At 42.7% G+C, this 19,901-nt stretch overlaps 1 protein-coding gene across 1 annotated transcript in view; it reads left to right on the top strand.

Annotated features, from left to right (window-relative positions):
- The window catches only part of MRPL42 (mitochondrial ribosomal protein L42), a 162,244-nt gene that overhangs the window by 55,973 nt on the left and 86,370 nt on the right, over nucleotides 1-19,901 (top strand).

Here is a 19,901-nt window from a genome sequence, read left to right as displayed (position 1 = left end):
TTAAATCTTAAATACTTAGTATTCTTCTGAAACTTAAATAGAAGATGCAACTTCACCAGATATAGACGAGTGCGCGCACGCGTGCGTGTGTGTGCGTGCGCGTGTGTGTGTAGGGGGGCAGCGGGGAGAGGCACAAAAAGAAAATCGACAAAAAGGTGTAGATTGGAAGCTATACTCTGAGCCAAGCGCTGCGCTTCAGTGGAATTAGGGGTCCACCTACAACAGGAATGTTTCAAAACAAAGATCAGGACAGAGCCAGCAAGGTCCAAGGTCACCCCTAGGGATACATGGATTCTGAAGCAAATTTCTCTGGGCTTCACTGACTGGGAAGACCCAGCTTTGGGAGGTGAAGGGAGGCATTATAATTTTGGAAACCCTCTTTAAGAAAAGAATACAATTTTAGGATGCAAATACTATAACAAGAAGACATGACAGTGCTTACATCTACTAAGCCCCACTATGTGAATCCCCAAGCCAACTTTCCTTTAGCCAGATCCCAACATGTCCAAGGACTCTCCAAAGCTCCCTGACACGTGGGAAATTGTGATGGGAGGAATGTCAGAGAACAAGGACGGAGGTCTTAACTGACTGCGGTTACAATGTCTTAATTTTGCAAATTTAACAAAAACACGTGCCCTTGTGAGCATTGTTGGACTTTTCCTAGGGCCTTTACAAGGTGGGGGCTTTGAAACTCGAACTTCATTAACTTTGAGATGAATCCCGTCTGACCCATGCCCCACTCTTAGCATTTTTCTGCAGATTACATCAGACTAAAGTTAAAGGCAGCCATAAGTGGAACGCAGAAATTATAGAAAGGGAACTCATCACATACGTTCTTATAAGTCCTGTGATCTGATGAAGGACATGTTAGGTCTTCTGGAAGATTCAGTAAAGGAATCTTGGGGCTGAAGATCCAGCCTCCTGAGATAAGCATTAGCACAAGTTGGGAAACAAGGCTGCTTCAACCCAGTGGAGAAGGGAAAGTGACTTAGAAGGGCAGAGGAGTTACTTGGAGGTGAGAAAGGTAGCAGATAGTGCCTTGTCCAGGGACCTTACTTTGCTACTTGGCTTGGCAATCATTGCTAGCTTTGCAGTTCCCTCCAGGAGGGCAAATGAAGAACTTGGAGCAAGTTTCTCAGGGAAGAGGGCTACACAAATGAAAAAAAACAAGGTTGACTTTTGGGTGAGAGCATTAAGTGGGTGCAGGCACTGGATGGGTGGTTGGGGGGGAGGGCGTGTGGCAGAGAGAACTCTTGAATGAGATGTGAAGTCAAACCATTTAGGTCAATTAAAAATACGAGCTTACCAAACAGCACATACTTTATAAGAACACAGAAACAAAAGAATGCAAACTAAATACATTAGAAGGGGTGTCTGTGGGAGAGGGTTAAGAGTACGACTGGGGTTAAAAGGGAACATATTACTCACTTACCCAGTTCTTAATAAACAAGAGAGGAGCCATGAAAACAATCAAATAAAACAAAACACTCCAGCAGCAATGGGAGAGCATCAGTTTTTTGTGAAACGGCGAGATTTCCAGTAATAACTCTGGGTGGGATCTGCATACAACAGTTTCAGACTCTCAGTAGTCCCAAGGTTGTGTAGCTTTGGGAAACAAGGGCTGCCCATGTATGAGAATAGAAGGGATATTTTAAAAAACTGCTTCACAGTTTTTTGGGGAAAATGATACATGATTTTGGTTTTCTTAAAAATGCAAACCATACAGGTTATTGAATGAATTTAATCCATGTAAAATACTGGAAAGAATGCCTGACACATAGTGTGCCCCCAATAAATGTTACAAAACTAACCTGAAATTCCACCACTCGTAGATAACTAGAATTAAGATTCTGGTAAACATCCTTTCCAGGAAATATAGCAGTTTACTTCTTCAATTGTATATAAATGAGATAAAACTCTACATGATGTTCTGTAATAAAATGAAACTCAGTCTCTATATACACACATCCTGTCGGTTCTGCTTCTCTGGAGAACCCTGACTAATACAGTTTGTTAGGTTGCCCAGCTCAAATGTTTATTGACTTTCTGTATTTATTTCTTTTCTTTTAACCTTTCCTTTCTTTCTTTCTCTCTCTCTTTCTCCCTCTTTCTTTCCTTCTTTCCTTTTCTTTCCCCTCCCTCCCTCCCTCCTTTCCTTCCTTCCTTCCTTCCTTCATTCTAAAAATTATATCCTAGCCCTGTGTCTGGATCTTTTTCAGCTCCTCTGCTTATGCCTGACATGAGGCAACGTGACCTCAGAATCCCCCAAAGTGAGGGGCTCTAACCTATAATCCCTGGGTTTTTGGGGGAGTGAGGAGCCTTTTTGACTAGGGAGTTGTACTTCAAGTGAGATTATAGAAATAAATAGGTCGAATAAATAAAGCCAAGTAATTGAGAATTACTGGCTTTAGTTAAGGGAACTTACTTTAACAACCAGTTCCTCCTTCATTTATCAGTTTACAGCTGAATGTAGAATTTCCTGTTGTTTCTTTCCCCCCCACCCCACCAGTAGTGGTTGATGTCATCACTGCCACCTAAAAAACAATTTTTTACAGTGATGAAGGTTCTGTGATGTCATTGGGATTACAAAAGCTGGCAAGGAAATCTGCTATCAGTACTTATCACCGGAAATTACAAAGGAAATTAATTGTAAGCTTTCTAAGAAAGGACTGTTCAGTGAAACTAAACTTTTTTTTTTTTCTTAATTTATTATACAATGAGTCTTTCCTCTCTCTACAGAGAGAATGCCCTACAACTTCAGGAGACTAAATAAACAGGGTTTGTGTAAGAGATAGATTGTCCTACTTTGTGAGTGCTTGATTGGCTAAGTATCTGTGCCAAAATGGTAACTATCTTCTTACCGGGTGGTTTGGTGATGGACCGTTTTTAAAGCAATCAGTCCTTGCCTGAGGGAGCTTTGAAATTTCCCCCTTTCTGTATCTTAGGTCAGATCTCCTAAGCAGGGTTCCCCTGCCCCCGCCCCTCCCACCCACCCCCTACCCCAAGCCGTTAGAATGGAATTAGCATGTGTTTGTTTCCTGTGGCTGCTGTAACCAATTACCACAAACCAGTGGCTTAAAACAATAAGAAATTTATTTTCTTACAGTTCTGGGGGCCAGAAGTTCAAAATCGAGGTGTCAGGAGGGTTGGATTGGATCACACCTGAACAACACTGAGCAGGGAGAAGCAGTTGCTGCAAGTAAGGGCAATACTGTCACCAGAAGGAAGGGAGCACATGCAGCTGGGCAGCTTCAAACACCAGGCCAAGAGTGCAGGGAGAAAGGCAGGGAGTTCAGTTCAGACATGCTGAGTTGTGGCGTGGCTGGTGAGGCACCCAAGTGGTGATGCCCGTCTATTGGATTTGGTAGCAGGCGCACCGTGTTTGCCTTCAGGGAGAATGCTTTCAGTGGCATGTAAGGCAGGGGGACTATGGAAGGGAGGTGAAGAATGAATGGGATTGAGGAAAGCTGAGATGGGGGTGGTCAGAAGCCAAAGAGAATGAGGATCTTTTGCACTGAGGACAGGCTTTCAGGGCCCAAGGCGATGCCCTAGAGCAGTAGTTGTGAAGGCTGGTACCCAAACCTGCAGCAGCAGGCACCCGGTAACTTACCAGGAAAGCAAGGGACCTACCCGAGACTTAACTGAATCAAAAACCATAGGCTAGAGCCCAGAAATCAGTGTTTAACAAGCTCCCAGGTGATTCTGATGTAGGCTGAAGTCTGAGAACTAGGCCCTAGGAGGCAGGAGAAACAAGCTTTGATAGAGCTGGTGGTGCCATCTGTCATCAGGGAGGCATCTGGGCGGGTTGTGAACATGTTGAGTCCGGCTGGGCTGGCTGGAAGCAGAAAGTCTGGCCTGGGGGGGGGTGGTGGTATTGGACCTAAGGGCATGAATTTCTGTAAAGCAAGCAAATGAGGAAAGGGACTGACTGGTTCCTTCCCAGGGCAGGATCCCTGCTGCTTGAGTATGAAATACACCTGTTTTGATCTTTCGAGCAGACCCTCAATTCTACATCTTTCCACTCCTCTGAGCAACATAGTAGTGAGCGGATCTCTTGAAGCAGGAGCCTGGTGTTTGGCTGAAGCTGTCACAAAGTGGCATTTCTCACAGTATTTGCAGAGCCCCTGGGAAATGTTAACCAGAAACTCGGTCTGCTCTTTGACTTCAGTCTTTATGGTTGAAAACCTTTCTAAAATGGATATTTTTGTCACTTCAGAGACTAGGATAATATCCAGAGTAGCAAAGTTGTGAAAGATTTATTATCTTTCACAGATAAAGATAAAGCAGAGTGGCTTTAAGATGAGCTCTCAAATAGTGGCACTCTTACTCACTTGTGTTCTGATTTGCCTTCTTGAGAGGAAAGGATTGGGATGGAAGGAGTTCCTGCTGGGTGCTGGGACTTGCTTGTGACCTTCGGCATACATGATCTATGACACACTCTGTTATGAATGTCTCTATCGGATTTCCCTTTAATGGCTATCATGAAAGTCATCTGTCCAGTGGCAGATAGCAGGAAGGTTGGCACAGTGTAAACCTGATGAGAGCAGGGCTGGTTAGTTCTTGGTTTTCTCTCTAAAACTTAGAATTATAACAGCACCCAGTAAACATGTGGAATGAATAAAAATACATGGTAATTATGGGGCTTCCCTGATGGCGCAGTGGTTGGGAGTCCGCCTGCCGATGCAGGGGACGTGGGTTCATGCCCCGGTCTGGGAGGATCCCACGTGCCGCGGAGCGGCTGGGCCCGTGAGCCATGGCCGCTGAGCCTGCGCGTCCGGAGCCTGTGCTCCACAACGGGAGAGCCCACAGCGGTGAGAGGCCCGCGTACCGCAAAAAAAAAAAGCGGGATGTGGGCGTAGGGGCTGTTTGCCAGGAAATCCAGTAAAAGTCCCAAGTCTGCGCTGTGAGCCAGGGTTGTTGGGTTGGATAAACCCAGAATATATGACCCAGGAGTGAAAAGGAGAGTTGCGCTGTGCCACGTAGAGTAATGCTCTCAACCCCACTCCAAAGAGGTCTATATCTCAATCTGGAAGGAACTGTGAATAGGTTACATGGCAAAGAGGAATTAAGGTTGCCAATCAGCTGACCTTAAACTAGTGAGATTATCCAGGTAAACCCAATATAATCACCAGCATTCTTAAAAGTGGAAGAAGGGGGCAGAAGAGGGAGAACCAGAGAGATGGTAGCATGAGAAGGACTTGGCCTGATGTTGCCGGCTTTGAAGATGGAGGAATGAGGCCATTACCCATGGTATGTGGGTAGTCTCTAGAAACTGGAAAACGCAGAGGAACAGATTCTTCCCAAGGGCTTCCAGGAGGACCCAGCCCTGCTGATACCTTGACTTTAGCTCAGCGAGACCTATTTTTGATTTCCAACCTCCAGAAGTAAGTAAATAAGATGATAATTTTGTATTATTTTCAGCCACTAAATTTATGGTGGTTTGTTACAGCAATGATAGAAAACTAGTACATTCCCCAACAGGAAAATTTTAGAGCACTCCTACTAAAACAAGGGGGAAATACTGGGCAAGCAAACAGACCAGACAGATGGGTGCTGTAGACTAGATCTCTGGGATCTCTTGTTCTATGGCTCCCTGGGTATTTTCCTAGGGGAGACAGAATATACTATACAAAGTGTTGTCAATAGTAGCATGCACATGTTCCAGAAAACCAAAGCTCACGGCACCTGCCAGCAAGAGCAGAAAAGCCAGAGAGTGTTGCTCTGAAGGCACTCCACCTAGCCTGGAAACCTGGTTCCTTCACCCATCAGCTGAGTTACCGTAGGCAAGTTAGCCTCTATGTGCCTTAGTAAAAGAGGATGATAAATATGTATCTGATGGAGTTTTTATGAGATTTAACCATGTTAATACATAAAATTAATAATCATGACTGGCATGTGGTTAAGGCTCAGTAAATGTTAATGGTTGCTGTTATGACTAGGCAGTATGTATAGAGGTTAGTAACCCTGGATCTGGAGCCAAACTCCCTGGGGTCAAAGCCAGCTCTGTCACTTACATCATCTATGCTGGGGCAAGTTATTTAACATCTACGAGGCCTAGTTTTTTCATGTGTAAAATGGGGATATTAAAGGTACTCACAGTTGTGATGGGGATTAATCAATTAATACACATAGAGTCCTAGAACAATGTCTGATACATCCAGTAAAGGTCATCTGTCGTCATCATCATCATCATCGTCATCAGTATTATGGGACCACTGTCACTCTGGATGATTAACAACTAAACAACCCCCATCATGAATTCAGTAGCATCTCATGTGATCATCCAGACCTTTTAGGTTAAGGAGAACCATGGTTCCCAGACTGTGGGAGTTACAGGGAGCAGCACCATCTTTCTTATCAGGAAATCAAATCATAGTAGCACCTAGGTAAGATGCATGCGAAAGGAAAGTGAAAAAATTAGTCATCAGAAACACCAGTAAGGAAAGACTCTTAGATAAGAGAGAGCCTACCTACTTCTCTTTTTTCCTCTACTCTGCAATTATGCAGGGCTGTACTTCCCTGTTGCTTTTGATTCAATGTTTTTACACTTTGTAACATAATAAGAACATTAGGTTAAGGAACCTTGCCACTTTCTTATTCAGAGCAGTCCTCTCCACAATGCCAAGCATTCTCACTTCGGTAGATAATGACAAGAAATACGACACCCCATTAGTAAACAGGCAAATCATTTCGTGGCAACAGCCGATTTAATCAAAACATTCTGGTTTTTCCCTCATCTGAACCCACACAAGGAATGAACCAATCCAATGGGAAAAAAATATTTGTTTTATCTTTACCACATTTATTTACTCTTAGGGACTGTTTAACTTCATCGGGCAGAGAAGTTGGAAAGAACAAAAATACTCGAGGCACTGAACAGCCTTCTCTATCTCCGGCACCAGACGGGAATGGCCTGGAGGTATTTCCACAGGAACGTGTTCTTGAGCTTTTTCTTGAAATCCTTTGCCCTCTTCTTCACAGGGGAGAACTAAACTATTTGTGCACCACGTTTTGGGGGGTAGGGTGCAGAATGGGAATTGAAGGATAAGTCAGTCGTTTAACAATCCTGCCCATCCATGCAAATGATTTCAAAATATGAAATACTCATTCCAGAAAATTTATTATGCAAGGTATTGTGTAGGTGTTACAGAAAGACAAAGGTAAATTACACATGGATCAAATCTCAAGGAACTCCCTGTCAAAGAAGTCATGTAAAAGACACACAGATAACTGTGGGGAGTAGAAAGCTATGGGTGTGTTTTAGGTTGGATTCCTGGAAGTACAGCTAGAGCAGGGCTTGTGGGCTTTATTGAGGGAGGGATCTGGGGTGAAAACTTTGAGGCTGTGAGCCGAGAAGGACAGAGCAGGAGAGAAGCTAGGCAAAGAGATGGGTGTAGCTGGAGCCTGATCCCATGAGGAGCTCTAAAGGATGATTTGTGCCTGTGGTATAATAAAAAATACATATCTGGTCTTTGTCACTGATTTTGGAGTACAGAGCTCCTAAAACCCTTACAAGTTATCTTCTGTATGCTAATGAGGTGAGTCCTGTGGAGGCCCCAGATCGTCTCAGGATGGGAGCTGGTCACAAGAAAAGCCAGCTATATGATTAGAGGGTTGGAACTCTCAGCCCCATTTCCCAACTTCTGGGGAGGGCAGAGGGGCTGGAGATTGAGGTCAGTTCCCCGATGGCCAATGACTTAATCAATCATGCCTGCATAATGAAACCTCCATAAAACCCCTAAACAATGGGATTCAGAGAGTTTCTTTTTTTTTTAATTGAAGTATAGTTGATTTACAATGTTAATTTCTGCTGTAGAGCAAAGCGATTCAGAAATATATATCTATATACATAGATATATATACATAGATATACATATATATATATACATTCTTTTTTTAAAATATTCTTTTCCATTATGGTTTATGACAGGATATTGCCTATAGTTCCCTGTGCTGTACGGTAGGACCTTGTTGTTTATCCATTCTATATATTAAAAGCTTACATCTGCTGACCCCAAACTCCCACTCCATCTCTCCCCCAACCCCCTCCCCTTTGGCAACCACATGTCTGTTCTCTGTGTGAGTCTGTTTCTGTTTCATAGATAAGTTCATTTGTGTCACAGTTTAGATTCCAAATATAAGTGATATCATATGGTATTTGTCTTTCTCTTTCTGACTTACTTTACTTAGTATGATAATCTCTAGTTCCATCCCTGTTGCTGCAAATGGTATTATTTTGTTCTTTTTTTATGGCTGAGTGGTATTCCATTGTATATATTATTACATCTTCTTTATCCATTCATCTGTCGATGGACATTTAGTTTGCTTCCATGTCTTGGGTATTGTGAATAGTGCTGCTGTGAACATTGGGGTGCATGTATCTTTTCAAGTTATAGTTTTGTCTGGATATATGCCCAGGAGTGGGATTGCTGGATCATATGGTAATTCTAGTTTCTGAGTTGGTGAACACATCCATGTGCTGGGGGGGTGGCTCACCCCAACTCCATAGTGCAGAAGCACCTGTGCTTGGGACCCTTCTGGAACTTGCCCTATGTACTTCTTCATCTGGCTGTTCATCTGTATTCTTTGTAGTTAATTACAACATAAGTGGAGCACTTTCCGGAGTCATTCATTTTTCTGAGTCATTCCAGTGAATTATCAAACTTGAGGGGGCATCATAGGAACCCCTGAATTTGTAATCAGTTGGGCAGAAGTGTGGGTCTCCTGGGGATCCCACTTCTGACTGGCATCTGAAATGGGGGGCCGTCTGGCGGGACTGAGCCTTTTAAATTGTGGGATCCAATGCCAGCTAACTCCAAGTAAATAGCGTTAGAATTTAACTGAGTGGTTGGATACCCAGTTGGTGTTGGAGAATTGGTTGGTGTCAGGAAGAACCATACATTTTGTGTTAGAAGTGGTGTCAGAAAACAACATGTAGTACCACAAAGGGGAAAAGCTGTTGTACACTGTATCAGCTAGCCATTGGCTGTGGGCTGCCCCTGGGGATAGAATAACCTCCCAAACATTTCTGGGCAAGGTGGATCCCATGAGTCAAGGGCAAACTCTCCAGAGTAGGAGGCAGCTGTAAGCCTGTAGCAGTTGACACAGCAGCTGTGGGATGCCCACATCTGCCTGGCAAAAGCATCTGGACAGGACACAACAGCACTGATTACAAGGTCGCATTCAGAGGAGGATAGGAAAGTGTTGAGGGGAGTTCCAGTGAGAAGTGAACTGAGCCATTGAAATCAGCAGGAGAGAGGTCATTCAAATGGAGATTCTTCCAAAGGAAGTAAAACAAATACCTCAGAACAGTCATCGAGGAAGCTCCTGCCTGAAGATTCCAGTAGGACATAGGTGATTGTATCAGCCAGGGTTCTCCAGAGAAACAGTACCAATAAGGGCAAGTAACTTGCTAAGGGTCACTCAGCAAAGGAGTGGGGTTCCTGCCCAATCCATGACTCCCACTGCTGCTGCTCCCCACACCATGCCACCGCCTCCTCCTTCACGCTTTCTCCTTAGCTTCCCTATGACTCAGTGGTTCTCAAACTTCAGTGTGCATCAGAGTCACCTGGGGTGCTTCTTCAACCAGACTGCTGGGCCTGGCCATAAGAGTTTTGATTCAGGTGGTCTGGACCCAGGCAGAGAGACAGCTGCAAAATTCACTGCGTCCAGTGCAAAAAGAAAATGCAGGGCCCTGTCCTGGGGGAGAGTCCATCTCCCCTTCCCACAGGCCCACGGCCCCGGTCCACCCTTAACAGATACCCTCGCCTATTCCCAAGGAAATGCAACCTCCACACCAGGATACACTCAGTACCCGGATCAGGGCCGGCGAGAGGCCCCTGAAAAGTCACTGTGGTACTGCCCACCTGGGATGGGGACAGCACCACCTTGCCCTGACCTGAGCACCGAGGGGGCGAGGGGTGCGTGTCCCACCCCTCCCCTCCCTGTGTCTGTGATCAGGGCCCAGCCTGGGGCAGAGGACAATGGCAAATGCAAGCCTCCCCTCATCACTGCCACTTGGCTACCCACCCCCCTTCCCTGAGTGGAGGGAGGCAGGGTCCTGGGGCAGGGAGGGTGGAGGCAGAGGGCCTAGAACCCGGGCAGGGAAGCGCTGGGAGGCTCCAAGGTCCTGAACCATTGTCCGAGCTGACTTCACTTAGGAAACACTCAAAGATAAAATTAAACTTCAACTGCCGGGCTCTTCTGAACCCGTGGCTGTGTGTAGCTACACTGGTTGCACGCCATGAATCCCGCTCTGGCCACAGGGGATATTTGCATTTCTAGCAAGTTCCTAGGCATTTCTGAGAACCGTGTAATCATTATTTTTTTTTTTTTAAGTGAGGCAAAACGTTGCTGCATGCTGTGGCTTTCCTTCCCTTCTCTGTAAAATGATGACACTTCTGCCTCACTGGATTGGGGGAGAGGACACAGGGGAGCAGGCTTAGCACAGAGTTGAGAACACAGGCCACACTCTAGCATAATGATGTCAGCAACAACGACACTAGTAGTAATGATCACTACTGTCATCACTACCTCTACTTTTGTGCAGGCTATTGTGTCTAATGCTTTTATCTGTCGTTTCCCGCTTATTTCCTCTCCGCTGTCTGTGACCTCAATTTTGAGAAGGAACTGAAAAGTACAGGGGAGGGCTTGGGGTGGGAGTGGGGAGGGACACCTCTGGCCAAAGCCAGCTGTGGCAGGAAGCCACGTCGAGAGGAAATGTGTAAGGATGCTGCCATTTACCTTAACAAATATCAACCTTGGATCCTCTGAAATTGGCACTAGAGGGAGAAGCTAAGTGTGAGGAGGCGTGGGTGGACCGCTGCACCCCATGTTCCCCTGGGGACTGAGCTTCTGCTCTGTAAAGGACATATGAATATCTTTAGGGAGGAGACAGCTCCAGGTGGTATTCAGAAAAGGACAAGATACAGTCCTGGGGATGGAGATGCAGTTCTCACTGCCACCCCTCCTGTCCCTTCAGGTGTGAGTGGAGAGGGGCCGCTTTCCCATCAGCATCTAGACCAGGTTAAGACATCCAGAAGCACAAGACTGCAGCAATTCTGTTTCATTTCCACAAGGCTTTATTAAAGTCAGGCTTACGGGGCCTTGCTTGCTCTCCAAGGCTTGCCCCATCCCATCCCCTGTAGAAAGAATACACTGTTCTCAAATTCTAGTGCGGGGAGACTAAGGCCCAGAGAGAGAATGAGACTGAGTGCCTCTGCAATGGGTCTCAACCTTGGAATCTTCCTAGGAACTAAAAAACACCAGTGCTTAGGGCCTACCCCAGGGGTTCTGATTTAATTCATTTGGGGGGCATTCTAGGCACTGGTGTCTAAAAAAACCTCCACTGGTGTAACGACTGTGTATGGAGGTTGAAAACCACTGCTGTACAGCTCACTCAGCTCTGGGTGGCTCTGGGGACCCTTCCATGCAGAATGAGCCACCCAATCAGGGGCACATCCATTATTCACAATGGTGTGTCCTTGCCTGAGTGGCTATCCAGGAAGTCCTCAGGACACACAACATGCACACAAGAGAGGGCCACTATAAGGCCAGATGAGGATGGGGTGTGGAATCATTTTAAGGGGAAGTGGGAGGGTCACTGGGTCACAAGTCACCACAGGGTGAAAAATCAAGAGGAGGGATTCTAGGGTTGTGTCTAGAGTATGTCCCCTGGAAATAAAGTGAATGATATAGAAAATCTTCCTCTTGCTGTTCTGATTGGCAGGAACCCCTTCCTCACGGCCTTAAAGCAGCTGTGCTGGAGGGTGTTTTCACCACTGTGTCCTGAGACCTAAGCCTGGGGTAGGTGCCGGATGTTTATGAGAATTTTGCCTGGTCTGCCCTCTCCTCTTTGCCAGATACAAGCTGCCAACTTGAGTACAATCTCCTCACCTGAAATCAATTCTACAAACATTTATGGAACATCTTTTCTCTGACGGCAGCACACGAGGAACTAGGGAGCACACGATAAATAGCTGTTGTCATTGTTGATTAATACTCTTTTTAGAATGTTGACCTCAAGCAAGTTAACTTGCCTCGCAATATTTTAGTTTCCTAACCTGAAAACGTGATAATAATAGGGCTTACCTTGAGAGGTTGTCTGAGGTCTAAATGAGTTAACACATCAGAACACTTAGAAGGATGCCTGGCGTATATTAAGTACTTAACAAGCATTAGCCAGTGTTATTGTGATGATTAATATTAATGTTACTAACTGGGGCTACCACAGTGAATAAGACAGGCATAGTCTTTGGTCTTATGAAACTTACAGGCAAATGGAGAAAACAAGCAATTATAATAGAGTGGTGGGTGTTAACATAGCCAGAAGTAGAGGTGCTGTAGGAACATTCAGGAGGGGCCCCGTACCAGGCTTGGGGGAATATTGAAGTTTTCTTAAGGGAAGCAATGGCTTGGCTGAGACCTGAAGAATGATTAAGAGATTTGCAGGTACGGGAAGGACTGTGATGAGGGGAGAGGCAGAATGATCTTCCAGGCAGAGGGAGTAGCAATGTCAGCAGGTGAGAGAGGACTGGCTCAGCAGAGAAGAGGAGGACACAGGAGCAGGTCCTTCAGGCCTGGGAAGCACGCTAAGGAATTTGGACTTGATCAAAAATGGATGGGGCTTCCCTGGTGGCGCAGTGGTTGAGAGTCCGCCTGCCGATGCAGGGGAAGTGAGTTCGTGCCCTGGTCCGCGAGAATCCCACGTGCCGCGAAGCGGCTGGGCCCGTGAGCCATGGCCACTGAGCCTGCGCGTCCGGAGCCTGTGCTCCACAATGGGAGAGGCCACAACAGTGAGAGGCCCGCGTACCGCAAAAAAAATGGAGAAGACACAGGTCCTGCCCTTGAGTAGCTGCCAGTTACGCAGGACAGATGGACATAAAATAGATACTTTATTATTTTTATTCATTATTTAATATAATGTGAGACTAGAGAGGAAGGGCCTGTGGCAGAGAAGGAAGGGTTTATAGAAAAAACCAAGATGAAACGCCCAGATCGACACGGACAAGTGCTACATGGGAACACTTCCTCTATCTAAGCATGTCCTCTTGCCTCTCTTCCCAGGTTCTTTTGCTGTAACAACATCCTCTACCAAGTCAGAACCTTACTGTGATCCCCAGTGCCATTTTCTCACTCACTCCTCACATTCAACCAATGGCCAAGTCCCACTGAGTTGCCACTTCTCATTGCCCTGAGTGAGGGCTTTATCATCCCTTAAGGGATGCTTTCAACAACCATGTCTATCGATCTTGCGTTGCCCTGATCAAATTCAGTTTCACACCACGAGTGCCAGAGTGATCTCTGCAACATAGAAATCCAGCCATATCCCCTCCCTGGGGCAAAACTATTCAGTTTTACAGCACCTTGCTTTCCCTGCATTTCTACCCATGCACAGAGCTATTGTGAGCTAAGGATGCACATGTGTAAAATACCTTCAGTCCCTCTGGGGAAATGTAAGAGTGCTATTTTTATCATTTATTTATATTCTTAATTTTAAAAATTGAGATATAACTTACATAACATTGTTTAAGTTTAAGGTGTACAACATGATATGATACATTTATAATTTACATGATTATCACCCCATCACAAAATTATCATTTCTCTTTTATGGTGAGAACATTTAAGAGCAAGTTAAGAGTGCTATTTTTAAACCTGTTTTTAGTACTGAAGTTAAAACATTATCTTCTCCTATCTGTAATTTCACTGAACCTAAACTATTCTCTTTCTTGAGTAACCTGAATTAAAATGGGGAGGGGTACCTAGACCTTTTAGTTGCAGAGATAAAACTCATCCTTACCTCCCTTATTTGTCTTCCCAGAGTGAGAACCATACAAATGCCAAAATACAGGTTAGAGGGAAGGTTATTTAGTGATGGAGTCTTGCATGTACACTGACCTAACCTGAATAACATAAGATTTCAGCCTTTTCCTGCTTTTTGTCCTTCTCCAAGGTAGTTCTTTTCTAGTTTTGCCTTTTTAAGAGTCAGGTTTATTGGGGAATAATTCACATAAAATAAAATTTACCCCTTTACAAGGTATCGTTCAATGAGTTTTGTTGATTGTATACAGTCATGTAACTACTGCCTTAGTCAAGATATAGAACATTTCTATCAAGTCCAAATGTCCCCTCATGCTCTTTGCAGTCAATCTCCTCACCCGCCCTCATTTCCTGGCAACATATGACCTGTTTTCCAGAATGCCATGTAGATGGAATCCTGTAATGTATAGCCCTTTGTGTCTGGCTTCTTATGCTTAGCATATTGCTTTTGAGATGAATTCATATTGTTGCATGTGTCTGTAGTTTGTTCTTTTTTTATTGCTGACTATTATTCTATGGTCTGGATGTAGACAACTTGTTTATTCACCTGTTGGCAAACATTTGGACTGTCTTCAGTCTTTAGCTATTATGAATAAAATTGTTTGAAATATGAGAGTTTCTGTTGCTCTGTATGCTCACCAATGTTTGGTCATGTCAATTTTTAAAATTTTAAACATTCTAGTGGGTGTACAATGGTATCTTCTTGTGTTTTAAGTTACATTTACCTAAACTCAAATTAGCATGTTTTAATGAACTAATTTGCCATTCAGTTATATTCTTTGGTGAAAGTGTCTGTTTAAATATTTTGACCACTTTTTAGTTGGATTTTTAAATATTATTCTTATTGAGCTGTAAAAGTTTTTTTAAGTATTCTGGATATAAGTCTCTTATCAGATATAGAATTTTCTAATAATTTTCCAAGTCTGTGGCTTTTTTTCATTTTCTTAACATTATTTTTATAACAACCTTATTGAAATATATTCATTTAACATTATCTCTTGAAGAGCAGAAATTTTTAATTTTGATGAAGTCCAATGTATTATTTTTTTTTTATGTTTTCTGATGTTTGTTGCCTATCTAAGAAACCTTTGCTTAATCCAAGGCAACAAGATTTTCTATGTTTTCTCAGAAGTTTTATAGTTTTGTTTCTTAACATTTAGGTCTACTTCAAGTTAATTTTTGAGTGTGGTATGAAGTAAGAATCGAGGTTAATTTTTTTTTGGATATCCAATTGTTCCAGCACCATTTTTTAAAAAAAATTACTTATTTTACATTTGGGTGTGTTGGGTCTTCGTGGCTGTGCGGGCCTTCTCCGGTTGTGGCGAGAGGGGGCCACCCTTCTCTGCGGTGCCTGGGCTTCTCATTGCGGCCTCTCTTGTTGCGGAGCATGGGCTTTAGGCACGCGGGCTTCATTAGTTGTGGAGCGTGGGCTCAGCAGATGTGGTTTGCGGGCTCTAGAGCACAGGCACAGTAGTTGTGGCACACGGGCTCAGCTGTTCCCTGGCACGTGGGATCTTCTTGGACCAGGGATTGAACTCGTGTCCCCTGCATTGGCAAGCAGATTCTTAACTACTGCACCACCAGGGAAGCCTGCACCATTTGTTTTTGTTTTTGTTTTTTATAAATTTATTTATTTGGGGCTGCATTGGGTCTTCGTTGCTGTGCACAGACTTTCTCTAGTTGTGGCGAGTGGGGGCTACTCTTCGTTGCGGTGTGCGGGCTTCTCATTGCAGTGGCTTCTCTTGTTGTGGAGCACAGGATCTAGGTGCGCAGGCTTCAGTAGTTGTGGCACGCAGGCTCAGTAGTTGTAGCTCGTGGGCTCTAGAGTGTAGGCTCAGTAGTTGTGGCACACAGGCTTTGTTGTTCCACGGCATGTGGGATCTTCCCAGATCAGAGATAAAACCTGTGTCCCCTGCATTGACAGGTGGATTCTTAACCACTGCACCACCAGGGAAGTCCCCAGCACCATTTGTTGAAAAACTGTTGTTTCTCCATTGAATTACCTGGACACTTCTGTTGAAAATCAGTTGACTGTATTTTGGTAGATCTATTTCTGGACTCTGTGGTCTGTCCCTTTGATCTGTATTTCTGTCTTTAGACATATGCACTGTCTTGATTACTGTAGCTTTAGAATAAATCTTGAAATCAGAGTGATTTTGACTCCAACTCAACTCCTCCAACTTTGTTATTCTTTTTTCAAAAATCATTTCTAGGTCCTTTGCACTTCCAAAACTTTTTAGATTCAGTTTGTTAATTTCTACACCACCACCAACAACAAAAGCTGATCAATAGTTCAATTTGGGAAGAATTGACATCTTAACAATACTGACTCTTCCCATTCATGAGCATGATTTGTCTCTTGATTTGTTTAGTTCTTCCTTGATTTCTCTCAGCAATAAATCTACTTTTCGAGGTACAGTTCTTGCACATAGTTGATTATATTTATCTCTAAGTATTTCATGTGTCTAATCTTTTGTGAGTGGTATTTTTAATATTTTCAATTTCCAATAGTTTGTTGCTAGTAAATAGAAAAACATCGTATTTTTTATATTGACATTGTATCCTAAAACCTAGCTAAACTCATGTTTTTATTGTCATAACTACTTGTATTTTTGATTTCTTAGAATTTTCTATGCAGATGATTATGCTATTTACAATTAAAGACATTTTAACTTTTTTTTTTTACAATCTATATATTTTTATTTATTTTCTTGTCTTATTGGACTAGCTAGGACCTCCAATATAATGGTGAAAAGAAGTTGTAAATGTGGGCATTCTTGCTTTGATCCCAATCTTAGGGGCAAAGCACTCAATATTTTACTGTTAAAAATGATGTTACAAATTTATTTTTTATAGATAAGGTTTGCCATATTGAGAAAATTTCCTTCTATTCCAAGTTTGCTGAAATTTTTATAATGAATGGATGTTGAATTTTATAAATGCTTTTTTTACATGTATTGAGATAATTGTATGATTTTAATATTTTTGTCTGTTGAGATTGTGAATTTTACTGGTTGATTTTGAATGTTGAACCAACTTTGCTTTTCTGGAACATACCCAAGTGGGTCATGACATATTATCCTTTTTATAGATTTCTGGATTCAATTTGCTAATATTTTGTTACTATGCTCATGAGAAATATTGGTCTAGAGTTTTCTGTCTTATCTATCTTTGGTATATAGATAATGCTGGCCTCCTAAAATGAGTTGTGAAATCTTCCCACTTCTATTTTTCTGGAAAAGTTTATGTAGAATTGGTGTTATTTCTTCATTAAGTGTTTGGTAAAATTCACCAGTAAAGCCTCCTGAATCTGGAGTCTGTTTCTTTAACAGGGCTACACAGGTTATCCATTTCTTTCTTTCTTTCTTTCTTTTTTTTAAATATTTATTTATTTGGCTGCTCCAGATCTTAGTTGCAGCATGAGGGATCTTAGTTGTGGCATGCATGCGGGATCTAGTTCCCTGACCAGGGATCGAACCTGGGTCCCCTGCATTAGGAGCATGGTGTCTTAGCCACTGGACCAGCAGGGAAGTCCCTATCCATTTCTTTTTCAGTGGGCTTTGGTAACTGGTGTCTTATTCTCTTGTGGTGGTCTTTGTGTGAGATGTTGGCATATTATAACAGCCTTCTGATTTCCCAGTTGCTATCAGTGATATTTGTTTATTCATACCATCTTTACTTATTGTGCCTCTTAATTTTTGTTCATTTAATGGCTGCAATAAACAGATCACAATAAAATGAATCTGGTTGACAGTGAACACGTGGCAGGGGAAGTTTGGTGGTTGTGGCAGAGTAGAAGGCATTGTAGACTTTGGCTAAAAATTTTTATGTCATGAAAGAGAAGGATTTGCCTGATGACTTTGTCAGACAAATTTATCTCTTTTAAGTATTGGCTTTAAAAACAGGAGAAAAAAAGGGAAGTTGCAATAAAAATCTCCTTCCCAGCAAGCACTGGAAAAACCAAAGGGAAAAATAGCAGGACTTACAACATGATGTGCACAGAGTTATTTCTAAACAGGTTTTTTGTTTTTGTTTTTTTTGGCATTTTATAAGAAATAAGACTTTACCTTCGTGTTTATTTTGGAGTTAATGGCACATACTGAAATGATTGATTGGGAGTATTTTTTAAATTTTTTTTTAATTTTTTTTATTTTTATTTTTTTATGATTGGGAGTATTTTAAAACAAAACAGAAAGAACCCAACTGTTCCTTCAATTCCTTATCCCTAGCCTATGTTTAAATATTGTAAATAACCTTTGAAAATGTAACAGCCATATTCGTTGGAATAGCACTCAGTGATTTGAATGACCTATTTTACAAGCAACTTACCCTACAAGTTACTTTTCCATTTAAAATGTTTTCTTTGTTCATACTAAACCCCATTCTGTTTTCCCAAGGACAATTTGGTTACAAGTACAGAATAACCTACTTAATCTACTTTGGTTTAATTTACTTACAGGTAAAGTAGATATTTCTTTTCCTACCACCGTCAAAGGGTTTTTATAAGAGTAAAGTCAGATATATGCTATAATATATTGGTGAAAAAAGAGTAAAGCCATCATATAAAGACAAACTGATGATATTATATTGCTTTCCTGTATGGCAGGGCATGATCATTATAATTTAATGTGCTAGGAACAGAAAAGGCCTGTATGTGTGATCAGCTGGCCTTTTCACGTGGGATGTATATGGAGGTTGTCCTGTGGCTTGAGGAGGTGGCTACTGTTTGTATGGTTTAGAGCTTGCCTTCTGTAGCTCTGGTCGTAACATGCCTTTGGTTAAAGTTAGTCTCACCCATGATTGCCAATCTCCAGGTTGGTTCACTGGGTGCTGCTACTTCTCAGAATTCCATGACTAAGCCAGGAGTGGTGTTTGTTATTTACTAATAGGTATTTCTTCTGCCTGTTCTGCTTACCACATCATCATACCAGGCCTTGACCTTTGTGAACTCCTCTGGAAAATCAAACATACCTAGAAGCTGCCCCAGCTTAGGTCTAATAACACCATCAATTGCTCTTTGGGAGGTTGTGGAACAGAGCTTGGAAGGTGATTTGAATGAGAAGGAAACATAACAGCTCATCAAATCCAGATTTTCCATGAGAAAACAAGAATCCAGAGAAGTTAAGGGCCTTGATTAAGGTCCCTTCTTCCAGGAAGCCTTTCTGGACTTCCCAAGGTGGTTGTACTGGTGCTTCCCAGCTGTTTGCAAAGCCACTCTTAATTCCTCCACAACTTTTCACTCTTTGCTAAAATGATTTCCTGGTGGTGTCTCTCACTAAGAGAGGGCTGAGTTACATTTGTTCACAAGGCCTAGAACATTTTAAGCCCTCATGAACATTTGTTGAGTGGCTGAGTTTCTCACTTACTAGCTACTAGGTACTACAGCTGTGAAGTCAGGCTCATGGAAATTAAGGAGAAACTCCAGGAAAGCCCAAGCTCTTCTTGGTAGCAGATCAGAGTCTGTAGGCTAAGCCAAAGACTGAGCTGAGAAGCACATGTAAGCAAGGGAAGATGAAAAAATCAAAGGGAGCCAGTCCAGAAAGGAGCTGGTGAAAGTGTTTCAATTTCCCTACTTGTAGATGCATTTGTTTAATTGATTCATTCGGCAACTTTATATTGGGCATCTACTATGGACCAGGAGCTATTTCAGGCATTGGAGATACAGTAGTGAATAAATCAAAGTTCCTCTTATATTTCCAGTGGGAGAGAAACATTAAACAAATATCAAGTGAAAAATACTGATAACGTCAGGTAGTGATAAATGCTGGGATGGTAAATAAAGCAGGGGAAAGAAATAATCACTGATAAAAAAAAAGGAAGGTCTCTCTGAGCAAAGACCTGAACGAAGTGAGGGAGCGATGCCATGAGAATATTGGAGAAAGAGCATTTCAGAGAGAATAAGTACAAAGATCCTGAGGCAGGCTTGGTGTGTTTGAGAAACAAGGTGACCAGAAGTTTAGAGCAGTGTGGGGAAGGAGAAAGATGAAGAAAATTCTTCTGCACTAGTGAAACTGTCCTTCCCAGCACCAGAGTGTTATGATTGGTGATCCTCTGATTATATAGACCAGTTGCAATAAAGA

The sequence above is a fragment of the Stenella coeruleoalba genome (assembly GCF_951394435.1).
Source record: "Stenella coeruleoalba genome assembly, chromosome: 11".
Lineage (NCBI taxonomy): Eukaryota > Metazoa > Chordata > Mammalia > Artiodactyla > Delphinidae > Stenella > Stenella coeruleoalba.
This window is presented reverse-complemented; position numbering and strand designations above follow the sequence as displayed.